The sequence below is a fragment of the Haliotis cracherodii genome, unplaced genomic scaffold (genome assembly GCF_022045235.1).
Source record: "Haliotis cracherodii isolate W230 unplaced genomic scaffold, xgHalCrac1.p SCAF_1, whole genome shotgun sequence".
NCBI lineage: Eukaryota > Metazoa > Mollusca > Gastropoda > Lepetellida > Haliotidae > Haliotis > Haliotis cracherodii.
The window spans coordinates 13,922,992-13,929,348 of NW_027266264.1; positions in this window are offsets into that span (position 1 = coordinate 13,922,992).

Here is a 6,357-nt window from a genome sequence, read left to right on the forward strand (position 1 = left end):
TCCATATTTGGAAAACTTGCCAAATGAATTGGCAATCATGAATTTCAGCGTTAGAAATTGGCACTAGTCCTATAGTCCTTGCCAGTCTGCGTGCATGCACGTCGCTATATAAGTGCAATAATCTTGGACGCGACGTTAAACCCCATTTCACCTCACCTCAGCAGTCTGCCCAATAATTGAGGTATCATAAGGACCAGTTAATGTGACATTATTTAGGGATTTACTATATTACAAGGACTAGTGTACTAAACAGTTTCTATCGCTGAATTTGAACCAGAAAAGTAGCATGTGTCCTGCTAAAATGTCAGGCGTGTGGGTGCCTGGAGTTTACTTCCTTCACCTTGGGGTTATGTGTGACCCAGTTGTTCTTAAGCACTGCAATGAGCTGTGCAGAGTTTCATCCCTAAGGCGCACCAGAAACCTATGATCCAATGGTTCAAATCACGGTTTATTTGGCATCACAACTGTGCTGGTAGCTTTTAACACACCTCTAAATATTTCCTACTTCCATAACTTTTGTCTCTCCTTCCAAGTCAAGCTGATGTATTGTAACTAAAACACTGTTCAGAGGGGCATTACCTTCACCTCACCTAAATTCAATACTTGTTGTCCTTGGTCTCTTGCACCAAATTGGTACTCGTCAAAGGACCACCAGTTTGGCACTCGCTGATTTCCAGGTTTAGAAAACCTATAACACAAGTCCCTTGCACGTTGCATGTCCTTAAAGGTGACTAAATAGGATATGGATTAATACATTCTGTGACTTGTTTGAAGGTTTGTGATTCGACTCGTATGAACCACTGGTTTGACACCAGACTCTACATGCAGGCTGGCATTAAATAACCGGTAAGCCCATGCCCACTTCAGGGCTTATTGACACAAAGAACACATACCTCTATCCATCTTATGACCTGTTGACTTTCAGCCCAATGTCTCATAAGTTTGGAACCAGTGAGTAACAACAGAGTTCAGGTCTAGCTGACATAAAGTGAGTTCCATTTTGGAAAATGCCCATTCTTTAGGCAATATCAAGGGAGGGGGGACAAGAAATTGGCTTTGCCAATTTTACTCCAGTACAGTATATTGGTAAACTTCAGTGAAACAAACTATTTTTTATTCTAAACAGACGGCATAAAAAAACACCTCCATACACTTGTCCTGTAGGGAAACGGGAGACTATGTTCTGACTGCAAAAGAAACTTTACCACTTAAAAATGAAATTGCTAAAATTCAAAAACAAGTTGGACCTTGGGTTGCTCCTGTGTTGCTGTAACTAACCTGATGCAAGAGTACAGGCAGACATCAAACAGACCTGGAATAGGCAGTTCCAGGGTAACTATGCCCAATGAAGACCAGTACTTGCATACTTTCCCTCTCCGGAATCAATTCCTGAAAGTGACATCAGCTACTGATGCCTTAGGGCATGTGGTTAGTGGCAGACAGTGGCCAGGCGACTCAGGGCTCAAGGAATTAGTCGCTAACAGACCTTACAGAGGACAGTTATTGACAGCACCAAGTCGTCAGAGATTGACATGGGTCGAGAATGTATGGCATTGGCATGACTGGCAGAGGGTTGTTTTCACTGATGAAAGCTGGTTCTATCTGATCTGTCAGCTCAGCAGTACAATACTACATGGATGACATTCTTCATCCAATTGTCCTACCATGTCTGCAACAGATGCCACATGGTGACCTTAATCAGCAATACCCGACCCCATGCAGCCCGAATCGTACTGAACAAACGACCGCATACTCCAGCCAGGGGCCACAGTTGGCCCAGTCGTCTAAGGCGCCACGATTCACTGTGCAGAGTTGCGTCCCTTGGGCACGCCCAAAACCTATGATTGTGGGTTCGAATCCCGGTTTGCCCCAATTATGTTTCTAGGTTTGTCAGCACCATACCCGTGCTTGTGGGTTTCACCAAAGTGGTAAACATCTGAGACTTGCATCACTTCAGGCTTTCCTCCCACATTAAGCTGACATGCTGCGATATAACTGGAATACTGTTAAAAGCAGTGTTAACCTAACTCACTCACATATTCCAGCCAACCGACAAGAACTGATCCAGGCCATCCAAGAAAAATAGCAACATATCCCATGTGACATCATCAGACGACTGACATTTTCTGTACGCCAGAGGTTTTGCAGGTCTTTTAGCCGGGGTAGTCATACACGTTATTTAAGTGAGGTGTCATTGAACTTGAGTGATTTGGGATGTGTTTATGCTACCCCACCTCAATTCAGGCAGCTGCTGTATGACTGTCATTTTAAATGTTGTTTTCGTTGAGATTTTAGTAAAATCTAAATATTGTTTACATTTGTATACTTATCCTGCATTACTACGTTGAGATCTTTTCAATACACAGAAATTGGTCAGGCCGTTCATATAGGAGCAGGGTGCTTAGTACAGCACTTGCAAACACCTAGTTCACTTCACGTGATGCTATTTCACACCATCTCGTATCAGTTCCCTTGTTAAGAGTGACAAGTGTTGTTTCACACAGCCATCATACAAACCAGTGGTTGATATTGTGAGGACAATAATAGGGGTACAATAACACTCTTCCAGTCAAGTCACTAAGTCTGGATCCGTGAAGATCTGGGGTAGAATAGGTCTTCAGCAACCCATGCTTGCCGTAGAAGGCGACTATGCTTGTCGTAAAAGGAGACTAACGGGTTTGGGTGGTCAGACTCGCTGACTTGGTTGATGCATGTCATCGTATCCCAATAGCATGGATCGATGCTCTTGATGTCAATGACTGGATTGTCTGGTCCAGACTCGATTATTTACAGACCGCCGTCATATAGCTGGAATATTACTGCTGGCGGCATTAAACAAACAAACAAACACTTAAGGCAAGGATATCTTCTGTCATGAAACCACACAAAGTGGCTGTTGAGCCAGTCAGAGACCACATATCGGTACAGTAAACTACGTTTATAATGAACTGACGGATAAGACAAACGGTTTTAGGGTGTCCCGTTTGTTTGATGTATATATGTTGATAACAAACAGTAATAACGAACAAAAATTAGTGGTCCCTTTGAGTTCATGATAATCATAGTTCACTGTATATGGTCTCTGAGCCAATCATCTGGAATAGCTGATGGGGAGCAAAACATGAATAACAAAGAAGAGAAACACTATGCTTCAGTTATTTATTCACAGTGGATTTAAAAGAAAATCTACTGATATTTGCATATAGAAAATATGGTAAATGAATTTACAATGATGTAATAAATGATAACAAAATATTGCAGCTTTGTTCTTTGAAGAACTTGGGCCAGAATAGATTCAATTTCGAAGTTTTAGCTGTATCAGTATTTCATCCTAAACGAATAGAACAAATTTTCAAATTTATACAGGTACAAAATGTCTGATCAGCTAATCTTTGGCATCAGACGAAATGCTAAGATGTTATTATGACCTTATGTACATCGGTGAGAATGAATAAAAAGCACATTACAACCTCCGAGCTTAGTAAATCTTGAAATAGTACATCATTGTAAAGATGATGTGGGGTATTTAAATTACCACGGATACAAGTTCACCAAACCTGTACAGATTGTTTCATAAAAAACATAACTTCATTACATGATTGCTGTACCTAACGTGAAACCAGACGTCTATTTGATTTTGCACAGAAACACATCCGGGCAAGGTCAGTGACTACAGGGATAGACACCATGAGACAAAACCATACAGTCCATAGCTCATTTCAAACTAGTGGTAAATGTATTTTAAATAGTCTTGTGACTAGCAGACTTAGGTCAAAGTTTGTTGTTTAACGCCGCACTCAGCAATATTCCAGCTATATGTTGGCGGTCTGTTAATAATTAAGCCTTGCACCTGACAATCCAGTGATTGGTATAATGAGCATCGATCCACGCAATTGGGATACGAAGACATGCATCCATCAACCAAGTTGAGCCTGACCCCATTAGTCAACTCTTACGAGTCGCCGCTTTCAACAAGCATGGGATGCTGCAGAAATATTCTTCATGGGTACTTGGGTTGAAGAATACACAGGATTATATGAGTTTGGTTTGCTTTGAATGTTACTCCAGTTATACCACAGCATGTCAGCTTAATGCAGGAAGAATGCCTCAAGAGACAGGTCTCAGATGTTGACCACTTTGGTATGTCAATACACAGAAACTTACAATCGAAATGTCTGTTTTATTTAAGCACCTCCTCTAGCCTCAGACGAAACCATGAATTTTGGGCTGATGCAGGATTATTAAATATTGGGAGGAAGGATCCGAAATAAATCAAATGGATGGATGACACACCCTGCTGCACCTCTGTATCCACCGCCATTTTGTAGTCATGGATACAGGGGAGATAACAATGAAAGAGATAAATCACTTTCTCGTTTCTGCAGTTTTGTCACTCAATTTTGAAGGGAAACATTTGAGAAAGAATTTGTACCGAAATACCAGAACATAGCCCATGTGTTGCTGTGCAAATGTATGCTGCTGGATTTCACATCTAGATATAATACATCATATCGTCGAAAAGGAAGTTATAAGAGAACAGTTAAGACTGGATGCTCCGACAAGCCAAACATGACAAAAATGATTCAGCATGTCATGTGACATCATTTAGGAATGTCCAGGAAAAGAAAACGTCACTCACATCCTTTGATGAAAGTTACACACATATTTTAGCATGTTCCACTAAATGCCTCCTGACACAGTATAGAGCTAATGTGAGAAAGCAGACACCTTGGCAAGTCCAAATACAAATATAATCCTTGTAAGGACTATTTCATTACTATAATGATAATAAGAGGGAGAAATGTATCAAAATCTTTACAAGTATTTCTTTACCCTTTTTCAATGGCACAAACCTCTGGCATTTCATTTTTCATAACACAATGATCTTCATTCCTTTGATGATCAGAAAAACTAAAACCCTACTATAAATGATAATGTAATGGACATATAGTACATTATTGCTTATCATATTGCTTTAGCAACTATTTCAGTTAAAATACTGTCACCATATGTTTGTGCAAGAACAAAATGTGTCAAATGTAAATGCAGCAATGCCTTAATGTTGGTTACAATCCACAATGCAGAGGAAATGTCACCCACTCAGTGCCAACTCGACCAAAATGGTAAACAAAATAGGTTCACTTCCTTAATAAACAATCTGACCTATGAAGCGAAACATGGTTTGAACCTTAATCTTGAAAGACAAACTTTAAGAAAAACATTCCAAGTTTCAAGGATACCGACATATTTAGCCTAATTTACAGATTCAGAAATATTAACACTTAAAAGTTAAAAAATTAGAGGCCCCAGTCCTTGGTAAAAAATGATACTAACCGTCTTGTTCAAATTTCTGACACTACAAGAAAATCAAGTGATTTTGTTCTAATCATGGAAGTACTAAACAAACATCAGCTAGTGTTCTACTGACTCTAATCAAAGATAACAGCATCTAATGCCATTTAATCTCAGTGACTTACACTAATATATTCTAACTATGTATACTAGAGGTAAAATGTAGTCCAAGTCTTTATCAATAGGGATAATAAAAGGATTATGTACACTAGTGATGTTCACAAAACACATGTTCCTATAGATGCAAATTCAAATTATTCAACTAAATCCAGTTTAGTTCAGCTATAACATTAGTCTTAGTTATATCAAAACTAAGTAAGTTAGGGTTAGTTTAATCGGAGACCATATAATAGATTATTATTATATGGTCTCTGGTTTAACGTGGACTTTGGGGAGCCTTGTAAACTAAGGGAGGCTACTCTGAATGTTATTTGATCAAAATTAATACACACCAGCATATCAATTTTATGTCATTGTATTTTGAACATGTAAAAAGGCGTTTCAAATAGCACTCAATGACTAGCAATTACCGGTAGTCAGCAACATAAAAAATATGTACCACACACTCTAATTGATATGATCATGATGCTATTAGATGGAAGTCTTTATGCAAAATATCAAGGTTTAAGCTAGCAGTTTAAGCTTACCAATGTAAGGTGTCAACCAACCGCTGGTCCTTTGACCATAGGAGGACAGAAAGGGCCTGCTGTGTTCCAAGTCCAAGGTCCAAGTGGGCCAGTCAATAGCCTGCACTCGCACATTGACAGGCTGAATAGTGTTAGCTATTGAGATGTTTTTTGACAGACCATTCCTTGCAACAAAAGCAGGACCTGCTGGCTAGTAAAGTTCTGTTTTGTGGATCACATATTCGTACAGTATTGAATCTATCAAACATTTGAAAACTAAGTCTTGATCAGTGTGATTCTCATGACCAAAGTTATTTTTCTTTATGAAATACCACATTGGAAAACGCAATTTCCTTTCAAACATGATGGCACGGTCAAC